General features: G+C 50.6%; 1 protein-coding gene across 1 annotated transcript in view; it reads left to right on the top strand.

The window, feature by feature from the left end:
• The window catches only part of ITPKB (inositol-trisphosphate 3-kinase B), a 96,141-nt gene that overhangs the window by 41,901 nt on the left and 35,470 nt on the right, over window positions 1-18,770 (top strand). The window lies entirely within an intron of this gene.

The raw sequence follows: 18,770 nt of genomic DNA on the forward strand, positions 1-18,770 counted from the left end.
AGTTTACGTAAATAAGGTAGAAAGGTCCTGTTTTATGTCTGGAGACACTCTCCCTGCCCACCTGGCTTGTCAAAGCCTCTTGATGAAAGAGTCAACAGCGGGCACGTGCGAGGCCAGTTCTTGACGTCAGAGAAGACACGTGGTAAGCCCCTCCCCTGGGCCCTGGACAACCCAGATCGAGTTTCCCTGCTCCACGCGAGCGGCCTCTCCCGTCCAGCCTCTCCTTGCCTCCTGCACCTGGATGACCTGTTTACTGCAGCGCGCTGGGAGCCTGACAGCCCTGGGCCTGCACCAGTCCTGTCATTTCCAGATTGTGTGACTTTGGCTAAATCTCTGAGCCTCTCTCGAGCTGCCTTTGCATTGAAGAGGATTTTTGTGTGTGCTTATTAAATGCAGCCTATCAAAAGCTGTTAGCCCAGTACCTGGCTTACGGCATGCGTTCAGAAAAAAAATCTTTGTTCCCTTTCTGCTCCCTTCTCCACTGGATAGTGAGCACCTTGGCGGGAGAGCTTGTTTTATCTGCCTCTGTGGCCCCCAGGGCCTAAACAACCTGGCACACAGCAGCAGCTGCCAGCTGAATGCTTAACATTACACTGGACACTATATGCAAACAAAGAGTATTCTAGAAGAGGACTTCCCAAAAATGTTCTGAACAAACAGCACCAGTGGAATGAGGGCAACGCCTCCTCAGGGGACCACTTTGAAGAATGTAGTATTTATCTGGATAAATAGATTCTGGCTTGTTTGAAAAACAAAAACCTAACGCTGGCCTCATTACTTTGTGTTCATCTCCTCCTTGTCTGCGTGTAGAGTGCTTTTCAAAGATTATTGGTTGGAACTTTAAAAATAGGCCAGCTGTCAGATGTCTTGGCAAGAAAACATAGCCCAGTGGCTTTAGGGATTTTCATAAAGCTAAACATCTCTCCTTGGAGAGAGCTGTTCTCATCCAGAGTCACTGAATACCCCGAGGAGGCCGGAGAACAAACTCAGTCAGTCCCAGGCTAGTGGGATCCAGATGTCAGCAAAGTGGGGGAGGGCTTGGGCGTTGGAGGGCAGATTGAATGGTTGGTGATGGGAGCAAAGAGAATTCAAATCATTCTTTCTGGACGTTCCCCCCTTGCCCCCCTCCGCCCAGGTGTCTGTCTTTGGTTTCCCCAATGAATCATACCAACCTCCAGGGGCAGTGTGTGGCTCCGGCAGAGAGAAGGCCACAGGGATTGACAGCCCCAGAGGCCTGGGGGAGTTGGGAGCTCCTTAAGGAGGGGTGGGATGGCGTCTTTTTACCGCAGTCCCCATTGCCTTGGGCACAGGGCCACACATAAGGGGCCCTGGAAAGTGAGGAGCAACTGCGGTGCTGCCCAGGACCCCGCGGCTCTGTGTGGCCCTGCCTGTGTGCCAGGCAGGCCCGAGGGTGGGCTGGAGGCCCCGTGTCCCCAGGGGAGCGGAGCTGCTGGGACTGAGATTTCAAGAATCTCCTCAGTTCTGCTGGCTTCAGGTTGGCACGCACAAACTTGTTCCCAGGACAAAAGGTAGAGTCTGTTTCCCAGGCTGGCCCCTGGAATGCAGAACAGAAACAAGGGATCTGGGTGTGACATGGGCCTGTGGCAGATGGCAGAGAAGCCCCAGGCCCTGTGGGTCCCTTTTTAGGCCCACTGTTGGTGGCTCAGTTTGGGCAGTGGGTGGGATTTCTGTTTGCATCCAAGGGTGGGAGCCGTAGACGCATGGCTCTGAAAGAGGTCTCTTCACGAATAATTTACAGCTCTGTACCTCATGGTCTAAATAGTTGGCACCATTCTGCCCTCTTGCTGCCTTCTCTTCTTGACCAGAGTTTATTTTGCTCTGCTCTGAACTTATTTCAGGCCACGTGTAAATGATGCTAAAAAAGATTGCTTTTTTAGGTATTCCTTTTGCTCACTGACTACAATACTAGAAACACAAGGCAGCAGAGGACCTGTGCCACGTCAGCCGAGCCAGAGCTGGTCCAAGTTTGCAATGCTCCCTGGAGGTTCCGACTGGGGCACCCCTGCACTCGCCCCAGGGGCTGTTGTCGCAGGCAGTCAGATCCACTTGAGGAGTGACTCTTCTTCCCCTGTATGTCCTCTGTACCTTGAACTCTGCTCCAGCCCCTCCGATCACCCTTGAAGCCAGGGCACGGTGGCAAGTCCACACTTCGCACCGCAGGAGACCCTTAGGAATGCTGGACACACCCAGCCCCCGGGGATGTCCTTTTCCAAGACTGTGCATGTTACATCTCGAAAATAAATCCTAGGTGGACAGAAGGCACATGGCCAGGAGACAGCTGTTTAGTGCTGCGTCCGTGTGGGGACCACACCGGCCACTTGTCTTTAATGAGGCTTTCTGTCCCCTTAGGTCTGAGCTGGGGCTGAGGGCACGGCACACCACGGGCTGGAGGAGGTTCGGGCCTCTCATGGGTGGGGAGGGACGGCACGGGAGCCTTACGGTTTCTCACTGAGCTTAAGGAGGCCTGAATGGTCCAATGCTTTCGAATTTTCCCCATTTCCCCAAAGCCTGAAGTGCATCCCCAGCTCTGGCCTCCAAAATGCTCAAGGACGAGACCGGAATCCAGGAACGGCATCTCTGTGACCCCGAGGGAATTTTCCCCCTTCCTCTGCTAACTAACCACGACCTCCTCTCCAGTCAATACCAGACATGGCCAGAAATGAAATTAGGCCCCCTGGGGGGCTAGGGAATCGGAGACATTCTTCAGCCAGCCAGTGTCTTGCTGTTGATTGAAGGGCAGACGCTTCTGTGACCCGCCCCCTGCCCACCCACCTCCATCGCCTCATCAGAGCAGACAGACCGGTTGGGAAGCCTGCTGGCCCGCATGGCTTTCCCTTGGGCTCTCCTGAAGTTCCCTGGTGAGCCATGCACACGTGTGGGCCTCATCCAGCTGCTGGACGGGCTACTGTCTCTCCTGTAGGAGCTTGCCCTGTTAATCTGGGGTCGGGATCTTCATCCCCTGCCCCCGTCTCCCCACTGCCTGCCCCCGTCATCAGTTCCAGGGCTGCTCCACGTTTGTCTGCCCAGGGAAAACGTCCTCCTGCATACCGCCCGTCAGCCCCTGTACTCCTTGTTCTTGGAAGCAAGCCGCTTCACTTCTCCACATTTACAGCTTCATGACCAAGAAAGGGGATTTTTTTTTTTTTTTTTCCTTCTACAGTGTGTTTGGGCTTTTCATGAGTTCATTTTATAAACATTGAACTAAACACCTGTTACATGCTAAACATTCCAGCTGAGCCAGACCTAGCACCTGCCCTTGGGGAGCTGGAGGTGTAGCTGGTCGTGGAGACACGCAATCAGATCACGGAGTGGCAGGGGCAGGGCAGGTGGCACAGCTGGGGAGGGATGATTTCTGCCCCGGGGCGTGCTGGGAAGCCTCGAGAACTGTCCGTGCAGGCTCCCAGAAGCAGGGATGGTTAAGCCAGGTCTTCGCTGTTGAGCTGGAATTCAGTGGCTGGACAGGGTGGGAAGTAAGGCCCCAAGTTGAAAGACTCAACAGCCAAGAGACCTGGGAGAAAGTGGCAGGACCGGGAAATGGTGAGTGGCTGGTGTCGCCAGGACTTAGGGGCAGGGGTGGGGAAGAGTGGAGCGTGTGTACCAAGTGTACTGGGTACTGAGCTCAGCATGAGCCGAATTCTGCAGTGCCACACTCTCAGGAAATTAAAACATCCTGTGGGGGGCAAGGAGATGTGTCGAGTGTTAAAAGTGACATCCACAAATGTAGGTGTAGAGAAGTAACTGACGACAGGAACCTGTGGATGCATATCTTACTGTGTTGTTCTGGTTGAAGGACCCTTTCCCTCCTGGTGCGGGGAAGGCCACCTCCTTCGCTCCCCACCTTGTTTCCACTGTCTGTTCAGGCTTTGAAAGGGAAACAGAAACCAATCGTTATCCTGACTCCATTCGACTGTCCCATGTAGGAGCCGTGAATCAGCCTGATTCTGATTTCCCTATTCTGCTGCCCCATGAATGCTGGCCTATGGGCATGTGTGGTGAAGGGTGGCAGGCAGCGTGCCGTGATGGACAGCACAGTACAGTGGCCTTGGCGCCTCTGGACTCTGGTCCCAGCTGTGTGCCTCCAGGCAGGTCGTTTGGGCCCTCCATGCCTGGTGTTCTTATCTGTAGTTAGATGTGAATACTGCTTACCTTCTGGAGTCTCCATGGAGAGCAAAGGAAACGCTACACAAGAATGTCACTTGAAAAGCGTGAGGCCTGGCATCCTGCATACATTCATTCGTATCCCATCCAAGGGCTCGTTCACCAGCTGCCTCTGCTGTGGAAAGGACTTTCTGCCTGAGAACGGCTCTTAGAGATCCCGGTTTTGGGACAAGTATGATTTGGATTTGTATGGACTGCACCTGTGGGTGTCCCTCCCTGGTTAAAAAAAAAAAAGTGCTGCCTGTCGTCCTCCCCTCCCCTGCTCACTGACAGAAGGGAGGCTCTGTGAATCCAAATGCAGGCATTCCAACAGGCTTTTGACAGAGGACGGTGGGGTCTGTGGGCTGGCTGCTCTGCTCCCTGGCTGGTTCTCGTCTCCTTCTGGAAGCCTTGTGCCAGGCGGGCCAGCTGGAGAGCGCCTGGTAACAGATTAGCAAGAGTTTTCTCTTGCCAGGAGTTCTGTGGGGGTGATTCTGCACCTGCTTCCACATTCCCTTCTTGTAACACTCGGGCTGGTTCCATTTCATTCCCCTCGGCTTTGTTCCTAATGGCTCCAACACCAGAACCCCACGCCAAGGGTGAGAGAGAATCCTCGGCTGGTGAGAAGTGGGTGCTGTAAAGGGGCTCTTTCTACTGGTTCCAGTTCATTTACTCTCCGTATTGGAAATTTCCCTGAGACCCAGAAAGCCAGATGGTTTGTCAATATGGGGCCTGCCTTGGGGAATTAGCAGGATATCCGTGCCTTCTTTGGCTGGAATTTAACATTTCCCATTTTGGACAAGCAACTAACAGACTCTCTTTGCAAAATACCTTATGTTACCCTCATTTCTTTAGTTTTTTAAAATTAAGTTTGGTAAAGATGAAAGCTGTGCTCTGGGGCACAGATGTTGTAAGGTGCTTGGTGGTTGGTTTTTTAGTCAACCTGGCCTTGGGCAGGTGGCTTTGCCATTTCTCAGATGAGGATAGGAGAGAAGCGTAGAAAAGAGGGAATGACTCTTTTCTGCCCAAACTCACAGCTTTAGAACTGAGAATCAAACCAACCACCTCCCTCCACCATCGCCCCATTTCATACTCAGCTTATGCAGGAGGACTTCTGAAATGGGTAGGGGGCAGGGGGGCACAGCGAGGTGGATGGAAATGAGTTTTGGGTACGCAGACATGGATTCAAGTCATGGTTCTACCTCTGATGAGTTCCGTGACCTTGAGCAAGTCATGGGATCTGCTGAGCTATTGTTTTCTTATTGGTGAATCAGGGTATTCTTAGTCCCTGCCTCCCGGGGCTGTTTTGAGCATCATAAGAAATAATGTTTGCAGAAGAGCTCCATCAACTCCAGAGATGTGGAGAAAGGAGAGGAGGAAAATGAGCAGCAATCATGTTGGCAGCAGGGTCTTTTCTGTGGGCTGCTCAGAGCATGAAGGGGGAACTGGTGTTCCAGAGTTGGGATTCCTCGTTCCTCTGCCTTGGGACACTTGTCATAGATTCCCAAGGTCTGTCTCTTGCACCCAGATTTACACACGTTTGTACAGAACAGGTGACGGGTGGCAATGGTGGCTGCCCCTCTGGGGCCTGGCTTCCCTGAGAGCGTCACGGTGTCAAGTAGGAGGGAGTGGGTAGGCGTGGGTCCTTGGGCGGACAGGCCTGTCTTGGGCAGAGCTGCTTGAGGTGACACAATCCAGTTTGATTGCCACCCACTTTGGGAGGTAGAGCTGTAGCCAAATGCATTTGGAATCTCCCTCTAAATAGACACTTCCTTCTGAGGCTGAACTTGGAAGTGAAAAAGGGACTGGGTGGGGAACAAAACCTGGAGGTGTCCTGGAGGCTGGAGCCGCTGCCCTGCCTGTCTCCCACACCACTTTTAGCTTTGTTTAGCTTCCACAGCTCCTCCCCAAGGAGGTATGACTCTCCCTCACTCAAGGGGTCCCCTCAGAAGGGTACTGCCAGCCCACAGCATCTCTTCTCTTCATACCAAATGCCAGTTAATCCCAGGTGCAATTTGTTTGTTAACAGTCGCAGGCATCATCCACTCAGGACCTATATGTGCCAGGCAGTGACCTAGTCCAGCTAGTTCTTAAAACAGCCCTGAGAGGGCAGTATTATCATTATCCCCATTTTACAGATAAGGAAACTAAGGCTCAGAACCATTAAGTGGCCTGGCCGAGGTCACACAGTGGGCAAAGTGCTAGAGCTTCAGGATTCAGATTTCTACTTGGCTTGCCTCTAAAACCTTTGCTCTCCCTTGCCACCTCGCCTTTCACTGCCGATGAAAAGAAGTTCTCAGGGGCCGGCCCCGTGGCCGAGTGGTTAACTTTGCGGGCTTGGCTTTGGCGGCCCAAGGTTTCACCGGTTCAGATCCTGGGTGCAGACATGGCACCGCTCATCAGGCCATGCTGAGGCACCGTCCCATATAGCACAACTAGAGGCACTCACAAGTAGAATATGCAACTATGTACTGGAGGGCTTTGGGGAGAAAAAGAAGAAAAAGAAGAAGAAGGAAAAAAAAGATCGGCAGCCGATGTTAGCTCAGGTGCCAATCTTAAAAAAAAAGGAGTCCTCAGGAACCCTGAATGGCTGCCTGAATGTGACTTACGTTTTCCTAGCTCTTTTGGGCCACTATCACCAAACACCAGCCCAGTGGTTCTTAGAAGGCTGCACACTGGAAACATGGGGGAGCTTTAACCAATCCCTGTCAGACTGCAGTGCAAACCAGTTAAGTCAGTCTCCGGGAGTGGGAGCCAGGTCACAAGGGTTGTAGAGCTCCAGGTGATGCTGATGTGCAACCAAGGATAAGGACCACTGTACTCGCCCACCACGCCTTCAGCTGCTGGTGTTCCTTAGAGTAATGGAGGTGAGATGGTGGCTGCTGCTTGGGATCCTTCAGGAGGCAGAGAAATTCTTCACCCGGCCCGTTAGGTGGCCCACCTACATGGCTGCTGCACTGTTTCCAGGCAGCTCTGCAAGTGACTTTTTATTTAGGGTAAGCCTGTAAGCTTATAAGCAGCATCTGAACTCCCGGCCTAGGCTTCTCAGAGATGGATGCTGGGACACAGGCATTTGTTGGGAAGGGGGAGGGTGGGGTATTGTCAGGAGAGTTGTGCTCTGCAGGGCTGCCAAAAAGATGGCCACCTAGTCGAGCTGCATTTGCTCCCTTTTTCAGTGTCGGGGTTGGGACATTTAAATGTTGTTGCAGGTGGGAAGGGATAAAGCACAGATCCAAATCTGCACAATGCAAACATATGCAAACTGGGTTTTAAAATAAAAGACTATATTTAATTTTTAAATCAAATCTTTTACCTTGATATAGGTGTTCCTCCGTCTGCCCCAGGCAGTTGCAGGAAGGCAGCCTGACATCTGGCAGGCCTGGGTTGGATCTGGGCTCTGGGTTTATCACTTTCTACACTTATCGACTCTGTGCCGTTGCCAGGGTGGCTGTGAAGACTGGCTGAGGATGGATAATTCTCTCGCATAGTGCCAGGCACAGAGTACACCCAGCACATGGGCATTCTTTTCCCTTCCTTCTCTGCCCCATTTTAAAGATGGGGATGGCTGCCGCTCTGCAATCGTAAACTTGCTAGTCAGCCCAATGGTCAATAACGTAAAACCCCTCAAGAGCAGAAGGGCCGGTCCAGGCAGGAGTGCGATGCTTTCTTCCAGCAAGGAGCCATCTGGCTTCTCCCTGGGAACGGGCAACAGCCCGCTGGGCTGAGAAGTCCCGGTGTTAGATCTTCTCACGGACAGATGGGTCTGGCATGGGGAGAGGAAGCAGATGGTTAATTTTCTGACCAAGGTGCTCTGCTGAAAGGCCACCAAGGGTGGCATGAATAATTTCACTACCCCTGGTGAATTCTGGTTTCAGAAGGCAGTGCCTCTCAAAGGACTGTCAGGTGCAATGAGTCCCCCTCACAGGCTGACCGTTTCCTATTTGGGGACTTTTTCTTAGCAATATGAAGAAACACACCCACTTGGCTTGTTGAGAAGATGTGTGCATGTGCTGGGCGTGGGGGGAGGCCTTGCATTCTCTGGGATGAGGTGGAACATTTTTACCTCTGTTTATCCCAGGGACAGGCCAGCTCTCTTGTGCTCAGTGGGCTTCAAGGCAAAAGGGCAGCATGAATCCTTCTGGTGACAGAAGGCATTTAAAATGTTTCTTGGACAACAGCTCGTTGGCTTAGTTCCCTCGACCTGACCTATCTTTGGCTTGAGTTGCATCCCAACTAAGCTGAAAGGCCTGGGCCCTCTTTTTCAGACTTCCTCCTCAAACTAAGATTTTGCTTTCCTTTTTAATAAGAATCGTGGATAACTTAATACAATTAATCATGGTAAAGACAACTGTCGGGTTAACTCCTTCATCCAGCCTCTCTGTTTAGGGGAAGAGTTTCTGTTCCTCTTGCTACTCGGCTGCCCTCGGGCTTTCCTACCTTCCTCCTCACTGCCAAAGGGGATTTAGAACCTCCTTGCTGCTTTTCACATCTGAAGGAATGAGAATTAAATGTCAAAAACCGGCCGCTCTTGGGGCTGGCCCCGTGGCCAAGTGGTTAAGTTCGCACGCTCTGCTGCACGTGGCCCAGTGTTGCGTTGGTTTGGATCCTGGGCGCAGACATGGCACTCCTCATCAAGCCACGCTGAGGCGGCATCCCACGTGCCACAACTAGAAGGACCCACAACGAAGAATATATAACTATGTGGGGGGGGGCTTTGGCTAGAGAAAAAAGAAAAAAGATTAAATCTTTAAAAAAAACCAAAAAACCGGGCGCTCTTTGGAGTGTCCCGCTGATTTGGGGTGCGTGGTGCGCCTAGTGCCCGGGTCCTGGGTGCGCCGGCCCCCGCCCCCCAGCGCCCCGCCCCCCGCCCCCCAGTCCCCACCCCCTGCCCCCGCCCCCTGCGCCGGGCCCCGCCCCCCAGCGCTCCGCCCCGCCCCCTGGCCCCCCACGCCGCGTCCTGGAAAGCGAGGGCGGGGCCGCGCTCACGTGGTGGGCGGCGCCGCGGGGCTGGAGGTCGGCTCTCCGCCTTCAGGATTGAGCCTTCGGCCTGGGCTCCGCCTCCGGCGGCCGGAGCATTGAGCGCCCGATCGCGGCGATCTGTGTCAGGCTAGGAGCTGGGCTCTCTGAGAAGGTCAGAGGCGCAGGCGCGGCCCGAGGTGTCGCTATCAGCAGGAGAACCACAGGTTCTTGGGGGCTCTTCGCAGTTCCCTTTCTCCCACGCCTGGCCTCGCTGCAACTGCTTGGGGGTCCGCCTAGTGCGGAGTGGGGGCAGCTAACCTTGGCGAAATGGGGCGTTTCAGAAGTCATGCCCTTTCTGCACCCTCTCTCCAGCAAAATATAATTTAAAACAACTTTTAATTCACTTGAAACGTTATACGTCCACTGTAGATAATTGGATAAATCCAGAAAATTGTGAAAAAATTAAAATCACCTAGACTCGCCCTGTTAGCCTTTTTTCTGAGCATTTAAAAAAAAATTCCTTTCATACTGTCAAAATACAATTTTAAGTATACTTTTTCGGGTTACTCTGATAAAGAAGAAAATTTCCATTCTCTTACATGCTTTCTCCCTTAAAAACCACTTCAAAAAGGAAGCAGGATATTAACATAGGTCAGTCCCCACAATTCGGCTTTTTTTGTGATTATCCCAAGACCACGGAATTTCAGAGCGGCTGTTATTTTTGAGTTTGTGTGGTTAATCCTTCCGTTTTGTGGACTGAGACTCAGAAGTGACATGACTTTCTTGGGGTTGCCTAATTAGCTGCAGACCTGGGACCAAAAGAACCCAGACGTTCTGCTGTCGAAGTTAGGCTGCCCCCAACACTTCATGAGCGCTGAATATGACAGCTCATTTTCACGTTGGAACTTTAAAATAAGAAAGGCAGAGAAGGGAAAAGGGTAAACAGGCAGTCACATTACAAAGGGACAGTTTTCTTTGGCATTTTGATACATTCTAATTTGTTTTTACAGATGGAAATACAATGACATTTTCTAAACTTCTAAGTGGTGCTGCCCACATTGGAAGAAAACATCAGTAAGGAGATAACATCCAGAGACAGAGAGCTCTGTCTTGGAGAGGCACTCAGTTTTTTGGGACCCATGAGCCATTCCCTAAGGAAATTGGCCCCCAGACCCCCCTAGCCTGAATCCTGACAGCTGTGTGCCTCTTTCTGTTGGCCTGGACTCTGGGCAGCCACCGTTCCCTTTTCCATCAGTAGCACCTCTGCTGGGGCCTGCCCCCGGGGATGCCCTTCTTCCTGCATCCACTCTGTGCCTGCTGTTTCTCTTGCCGGGTGGGGAGTATTAAGGGGTACCTCTGTTGTCACTTCCTGGGAGGCCTCGCTCATCACACAGGAAAACCTCCTTCCTGAGGGCAGCCTATGGTGAATGTGGTTGTCAAGACCACGGGAAAACCTAACCAAAGCCTCAGCCCAGCCTGGCTCCTTCTGGAATAGATAACTCACCCTTCTTTCTCTCTGACTGAGACTGGTAATGATGATAAAAATGAACACCCAGAATGTGTTTAATGGGATCGCACAGTGTCCCAAGCTCCTGTTCCACATGAGGAAACAGATGGGGCACAGGCAAGCTTGTCTGAAGTCATACAGCTCGTAAATGGCAGAGCCACTTAGCTGGCTCCACGGACCGTGTTTCCAACCTCTAGACTGGACTAGCTGGTTTCCTGTGGGGGCTCAGCCTTTTTGCCTGGCTGGCAGCGTGTCATAAGAGGTCTGCGGCCATCTGCACGGGGACTTTATCTTCTTCCCTCTTGAGTGAGAGTCTGGGGTCTTGCAACACTGGGTAGTGGCCTTGGTTGCTGTGCCCTGTCCTAAGTTCGTGTGGCAGCCAGTTTTCATTTTGCGTCATTTCATAGGCCACTTTTGTCATGTTTAATAACTGTCACTTCGTCATTGGTTCTTTTGTAAAAACTTTCACATGAATCATGTTAGAAAAATAATATTGATTAGTTTCCATGTCCTGGTTTGGGTTTGAACAAGTGTGGAGGTGTGGCCAGAGAGCATATCCTGGAATTGGACAAATCTGTTTCAATATAGACTCCACCACTGACTGGGAACGTCGTTCTGTTTTTTTTTTGATTCCTTCTTTGGATGTTTTTCAAAGTTCTTCAAGTAATGCCTGGACAAGCTTGTTGTAGCAAGTGAAAGAATACGACAAGTGAAATAGCTGTACAAGGGGACTAATGCATGACCAAGTGTCTGAAGGTAAAGCTGGTCATCTCCCCCTTCAGCCCTGTCCATCTGAATCAGTGGTAGCAACACTCTTCTCCTGGGCCGTTCACTTAGCCTCTGCCACGTTGTTTTCTTGTCTGTAACCGGAGGATGACACCTCGCTTTGTGTAGGACTGAGGAGGATGTTTGTGGCAGGTGCTCTTTAAACGGCTGTTCTTGTGTGGAGGGAGCATATGGGCACTAGGGCTGCGGTCAGTTCCATTTTTGTCCTGGAAGGAGGAGTTCTCCCACTTTCCCACTCACTTTATTCCTTTGGGCTCCTCCATCTTGCAGCCTCTGGCACGGCCCGGAGCTCAGCGGAGTCCCAGCCCTGTGACTCCCAGCCAGGCCCAAGAAGGCGCAGTGGGAGCACGCCTCCCCCACTTCAGGCCCCTGCCAGGGTGGGTCTGAGTTCCAGGCCTTCTGATCCTGAGACTGGGCTTGTCTGAGGTTCAAATGAGGTTAGAGAACTGAGGAGGAAGGAGAGACTCTTTAAACCCCACCCCTCCCCTCCCTCTCTCTCTCTCTCTCTCTGGAGGAAACCTCAAACAGCTCCTCCTGCTTCTCTCCTGCACACACCTCTTCCTGCCTGCTCTACCTTGACACAAAGGTCTGTCCCCAGCTTAGTGGCATCTTTCCTGGGGTGCTAATAATAGAGAAGGGTAGATCTGCCAGCAGTGAATCAGAAGGCTGTCCCCGCTCTGCTCTTTCACTGTGATCCTGGCAAAGTCCTGCCGGGTTGACTTGGTAAATAGCCTTTGTGAGCAGAATAAGCCTTTGTGTGTCCTGGAAACTCCTGCTGTCCCTCCCTGAGGGTAACACCCTCCTAGAAGGACACGGGGATGCCTTTGGCCTTGGGATCTTAGGAAAACACAGTTGCGCAGAGCTCCAAGCTTCCAAATCAGCCTGGGGGCTGGGCAGGGAGGGTTTGCAGGTTTGGCAGAGGAGCTGCCGGGATAGATGCTCAGGGGGAAGAAGCGGGAATGGAGAGGAGGGAGGGAGGTAAGTGTGAGGAGGCCACGTTTGGTTCTATCTAAAAGGCAACACGGCCCTCTTATATTAGGCCTTTTCGAGACTCTAAAGCAGAATTAAGAGTGAAAGAAGGAAAGTGAAAGATCTTCAGTTTTCCTATTAAAAAAAAAAAAAATCCCAAAGCCTCCTACCCAATTCAGTGGGTTGTTTTTGTAACTCGCTGGGATAAGCGTTTTTAGAAACTGTTTAAGAATGCCTCCGGGCAGCCACCTTAAATTCTTTTTGAATCAGGGGTGGGACACGTGTCCATTAATGGACTAAAAGAAAACACTTCCAGATTTGGGGGCTTATTCTCAAGGCACTTTTGCTAGTTAATACCTCCTACTTGGATGGTGTTTCGTGGTTTACAAAGGACTTTCACATCGGTTTTTCTCTCCCTTGGTTGTCACAATTACCTTGGGAGCCAGGCACGTCATGTCTTCCTACTATCCCTGATTTACAGATGAGGAAGCCAAGTTTTGGTAGGTTGAGAGTTCTGCTCAAGGTCACTCAGGGGTGGAGAGGGCACTGAAGTTAAGAATTCCCGTAACCGTCCTGCCTCCCACTGGGGTGAAATAGGATGGTTCCGGGTACCCAAGACCCCATTGAACTCTTGGGTTAAATTAATTTCCCAGTTCTTCTTTATGAGCGTGTGTGGACCTGCTAGTCGTGGCTTTTCTAAACTGATGTTCTTCTCTTTGTTAGAATTTGTATGTAAGATTGAAACCAAGATGGTGACTTACCCGTGCCAGACCTGGCCCGCTTTTGCACCAGGTCATTGCAGCATGGATTAGCATGGGAGTGTCCTTGATTAAGTATTCTTTCTGCGTTGGTTTAAACATCAGAATTACCTCGCAGGTAATCATGAGTTAAAAGACTGTACACAAAAGGTGTCAGGCAGCCGCCAGATGTTCATTTTAATAAATGGAAAATATGACTCAGAACTGGGGCCAATCTGACCCTGCAAGCAGGCAAATGAGCCATTGAGGGTGCAGTCTTTGTCTTTGGATTGCAGAGCGTGTGGGAACCGGGGCTGGGCTCCTGTGGTTTTGTTTATTTCTCCCCACTTCTTCTGTTTGGTCTTGCTGATGCTCCTGCGCCCAGAGTCTATAGGATATTCTGCAGAAATGGGGGCAGAAGCATAACTAAGGCTCAGAAGGGTGAGTTGGGGTACTCCAGTGGAAATGCAGCTGAGGGGGATGAGTTTGAGGGGCTAGAGGTCAGCGCTCAAGGAAGCTTCATGAAGACTTTAATCTTGTTGATAGTGACAACCTGCTTTTGTATAGCACATTGGAAGTTTCCAGAGAACCTTCATGTTGATGCCTATTCCATACGAATCTCACAACAACCAAGGATGTGAGCAGAGCAGTTAATAATATCCCCCTATTAGAGAGGAAGTAGAAACCAAGAAGCAGGAAGGTTGAGTAATTTGCCCAAAGTTCCACAGCTCATGAATGGCAGAGCTGGGACCAAGCCCCGGGCTTCTGACCCTTGCTCACTTCAGTGTTCTCCACAGCTCACCATCCAGGCTTCCTCCCCTTCCCTCCTCCACCCCTCTGCTCCCCAAGGGCTCCCAGCCATCAGGGTGCCTAGAGGTCAGGGAAGTGAGAATGAGGATTTTTCCAGTGCTGAGATGTTTCTGGAAAAAAGTGGACCGTATCTCCATCCTGATCTGTGCTTTAGGGTCTGAGTCTTAGGCACTCAGCTCTGGAGAGTGCTTGTGCGACATTTCCAAGTGTGGCTGGCTTCTTGCACGCTGCTAGTGGAAAGTAGTAAGAGTTCCATTTTCCTGTTTCAAGCGAGCATTTCCCCCTTGGGGTCATGGTAACCACTTCCTCCTCAGCACCCAGTGGAACGTGGTAAACACCGGTTACAGCAGAGTATTCCCTTCTGAGAGCCTCAGTGGGTTCCTTTTTTCTCCTGTCTTTAAACACGCACACACAGAGTTTGAAGGATGTGTCTCCTTGCCCTCGGGTTTAGGGTTTTCAGAGCGCCCTGCAGTGGTCTTGGAAACAGGCCACCCACACATGGGCAGATGCAGTTCTCACCGAGGTACTTTGTTGTCTTGCTTCATTTTGGAGGGAACTGGGTTGCAGTCAACTTAGTAGGAATGAATGCAGAGTCCTTAATTATCAGAGGGCACATGGAATCAGCCCGAGGCTTGTGGGTGACCGCACGGTCTGGGCTCTCGGGCCATTAGGACGATAAGGAGTAGACACTGCGGTAGTGACTCTGAAAGTGGCGAGGGGGACAGGGCAGAACTTGGTGGTTGGTAATGAGGAAAAGGAAGCAAACAGGGAGTCTAAAGAAATCGAAAGATGTGGGGATATAAGGAAAGGGTCAGTAAGGGTGAGTAAAAGTTTAAAGAGAGCTGTTAATTTTAGATATTTTTGAAATACTTTATTACTTAAAAAATATATACTCATGGGACTGGCCTGGTGGTCTAGTGATTAGGTTTGTATGCTCTGCTTCAGGGGCCCCGGGGTTTGTGGGTTCGGATCCCAGGCGCAGACCTACATACACACTGCTCATCAAGCCATGCTGTGGCAGCATCCCACATACAAAATAGGGGAAGATGGGCACAGGTGTTAGCTCAGCGACAATCTCCCTCAAACAAAAAGAGGAGGATTGGCAACGGATGTTAGCCCAGGGACAATCTCCTCTCCAAAATATATATATTTGTAATTGCCGGTTTCAAGTTACAAGAATTTCTTCAGAATCCACCCCAGTTTTCTTAGAGGCTTCGAGACCATGGATTCTACCGCCAGAAAATTCCTGCGATGTGGAGCTGGTCACCCCTGACTGTAGGGTGGTAACCGGGCTGAGTGGGAACTAGAGGAGGTTGAGGCATGTATGGGCTATAAAACCTCCCAGCTCCGTCCTCCAGCCATGCTGTGACTGAGCCAAAAAAGGGAAGAGATACAGCCACTCTTTGTGTGTTTGTGCTTTAACCTTCATGCATTATTAAATAGAACAACGAAAGAGCAGGTCTCTGAGCCTCTCTGGCAGAGATCTCTCAGCAGAATACGCAGGGGCTCCCTGCCACTCCGGCAGGTTTGCGGGACAGTCTGGAGAGAAAACTTAAATTGCAAACAGGCTTGTCATGTTTCCTAATTTGTGCAAATAGATAGTAAAGCTGACAGGCCAGGAAATATCAATATATAACATGCACCTCATGTATATGATGGTGTTTTGTATCCATCTATATTACATCCTTACCTGTGTCTCCAGGCTTGGAAGACCTAGCCAAGATTTCGGTACCTCCGGAGAACTTAGGAGGATCCCTGGATAGGTGAGGGCTGAGGCTCTGGCTGCAGGTTGGGGGTCGGGCGACCTGCGTGCTGCTTCCACTGTGGTTGCCGTGACTGGCTTTACACCGACCAAGGCCTTTGTGTCCATCTTCCTCAAATCATGCAGGCTCCTAAGCAAGGCGGAACCTGTGTTTCCACAGTGTCTCCAGTGCACCCTGTTTAAATGGGAATATCTCGGAGAATGTTCTTGTCATACACTTGGTACAGTTAAAATCATGCTCTCCACTTGTCACAATCAGGATTCTGGTGAGGAAGGGGCATTGTTCTGAGGGTGGCAGGTTTTGCTGCTTTTTTTTTTGATGAGGAGGATTGTTGCTGATCTAACATCTGTGCTAATCTTCCTCTATTTTGTATGTGGGATGCCGCCACAGCATGGCTTGATGAGTGGTGTGTAGGTCCACGCCCAGGATCCGAACCAGCGAACATGGGGCTGCACACAAAGTTAACCACTACACCACTGGGCCGGCCCCATGGCAGATTTTTTAATCACTGGAAGTGGGGTACAGAAACCCAGTGTGGGCTCTGTACCTGGCACCTCTTCCTGTTTACCTGCCTGAGTTCACCCCTCTCTCAGCAGCTGCAGTCTGAAGAGCATGAGGTGGCTATGCCACTTGGTCCACCTGGAATTCCGTCCACGGCGCCACCTCCCACAGACACATACCGAGGGCGGCACCCCCACGCAGGCCCACGGACAGGCTCTGTGTCTCTGGCACAAGATTCCTTCCCATTTCCCTGTGTCAGGATCCTGAGGCCTTTGGAAGCCCGCTTCTTTCCACGGGGATCACGCCTTCAGGTTCCAGTAGGAACAGGAAGGAGCCGTGCCCTCATACCAAAGGACAGTCATGGTCTAGAGCAGAGAGGTGGTTTTAAATCCGTCTTCCTCTCTTACCTGGACCACTACAGCAGCCTCGAAACTGATCTTTTTTTTTTTTTTTAAAGATTTTATTTTACTTTATTTTTTTTCCTTTTTCTCCCCAAAGCCCCCCAGTACATAGTTGTATATTCTTTCGTTGTGGGTCCTTCTAGTTGTGGCATGGGGGACGCTGCCTCAGCGTGGTTTGATGAGCAGTGCCATGTCCGCGCCCAGGACTCAAACCAACGCAACACTGGGCTGCCTGCAGCGGAGTGCACGAACTTAACCACTCGGCCACGGGGCCAGCCCCTGATCTTTCTTGATTTCACCTTTTCTGGCCTGCTTTCCATTCCCCAGGGCTGCTTTAACACACAGGCAGAGTGATCCTTTTAAAACGTAACCCTTCTCGCTCACAACCCTCCAGTGCCCTCCCATCTCACTCCTGGGAAATCCACGGTCCTAACTGTGGCCTAGAGCTCTGTGCGAGGGCCTCGTTCCGATCCACGCCCCTCTTTCCTCGCTCCGTTCCAGCCACTTTGTTCTTCTCGCTGGCCTTCCATCGTGCCCAGCGCGCCCCGTCTCAGACCTCTGACTTGGCTGTCCCCTTGATGTGAGTATGGCTCAGCCCCTCACCTCCTGCAGAAGGGCCTTCCCTGAGCAGCCCAACGGGGCTCGCGCCTCGAGGTCCCCTGCCCTGGGCCACTCCCTTTCCTCCACCTGGCTTTCTTTTTCTTCAAAACACTTGGCTGTCGTTGATGTTCTGTATATTTATTTGTTTTATCATCTGCTTCCTTCCACTTAGAACGTAAGCTCCTTCAAGAGCAAGGCCTTTGCTGGGGTTGTTGCCACATCCATGCGCCTAGGACAGTGGCACATGTGGGTACTCCATAAATACTTGTCCAACAGTGAAAGAATAAATGCATCCGTTAGCAGCAGCATTAATGAGCCCTTGATTGTGCAAGGGGCACAAAGATGAACCTCATGGTCTCTGCTCCGAGGACCTCACAGTTCTCATCTCTTCTGTGTGGAAGAATTGGCCTCATAATTCTGTTCACCACTCCTGTTCTTGCCCTTGCCCTTTGAATATTGAGAAGGCCCTTCGCTTTGTGAGTCTAGATGTTGGTGATCAAAATGGCCCTCTGCTAATGTTCCTGGGCTCCTGGAGTTCCGTGGGGTCCCATTCCGGGAGCAGAGTTCAGTCTTGCCCTCATGGAACCTACCCAGAGGGGAAGGAAGCCCTGTTTCTCCCTCAGGGGAAGGGACGTTTTGGAGGGGCTGTGTTCTCAGATTAAATGTAGGGAGAGGCACGAAAGGCGCCGGGTGAGATATGGCAGCATTTCTTCATGTTACTGGTTTATTTGGTGACCTGTGCATTGTTTGAATTGTAAAAGCAAGCTAACCGTATGACAGACATTTTGAAAATAAAGAAGAAGGACGTATACCATCGTAACACCATCATCATAATCCTTCCATCTTAATTCAAAAAGGATTTGAGGATGCTTGCAAGCTTATATGCAGTACAACAGAATATAAGAAATCAGAGCAAAGGGTCAGCCAGTTTTATCTAAGTCAGTATAAACTGAGTATGCAGAACTCCTTCTAATACAACTATTCTTAAATAAATTGGTATATTTCCTCCCAGCCTTTGAAAGTATGTACATTCTTTATAGCCTGTCCTGCCCCCAACCCCCACTTAACATTATGCAAAATTTTCCATGTTTCTTTCTAACTATTGTTCAGGACTGAATGATCAATCCTAAGGATGTACCCCTAATTTATTTAATCATTCCTCTATTGTTGGATGTTGGGTTATTTTCAATGCTATTGTTAAATAAACAATGGCATAATTAACATCTTTGTGCTTGTAACCTTTTCCATATTTTAGAGTATTTCCTGAAGTAGATTTCCAGAGGTAAAATAACTAATGAAAGGTTCAGACATTTTATGGCCCTTGAAACATATTCCTGGGTCTCTTCCCGAAGGGCCACGTGCTTTCGGGGTGTCTCCAGCAGCTCAAGCCACTTGTGTTGACTTTTCTGTTTTTTTGCTAATGTAACAGGGAAATAGTGTACTGTTATTGTCATTATATTGAATTATATGTATTTTGCCAAGTTATCTTTTGCCATCCTAGAGTTTTTGCACCCACTTGAATTCTTTAGGTACAAAATATATTAACCCTTTGATCATGATATGTTTTGTAAAGTATTTC

Source organism: Equus caballus, chromosome 30 (genome assembly GCF_041296265.1).
Source record: "Equus caballus isolate H_3958 breed thoroughbred chromosome 30, TB-T2T, whole genome shotgun sequence".
Taxonomy (NCBI): Eukaryota; Metazoa; Chordata; class Mammalia; order Perissodactyla; family Equidae; genus Equus; species Equus caballus.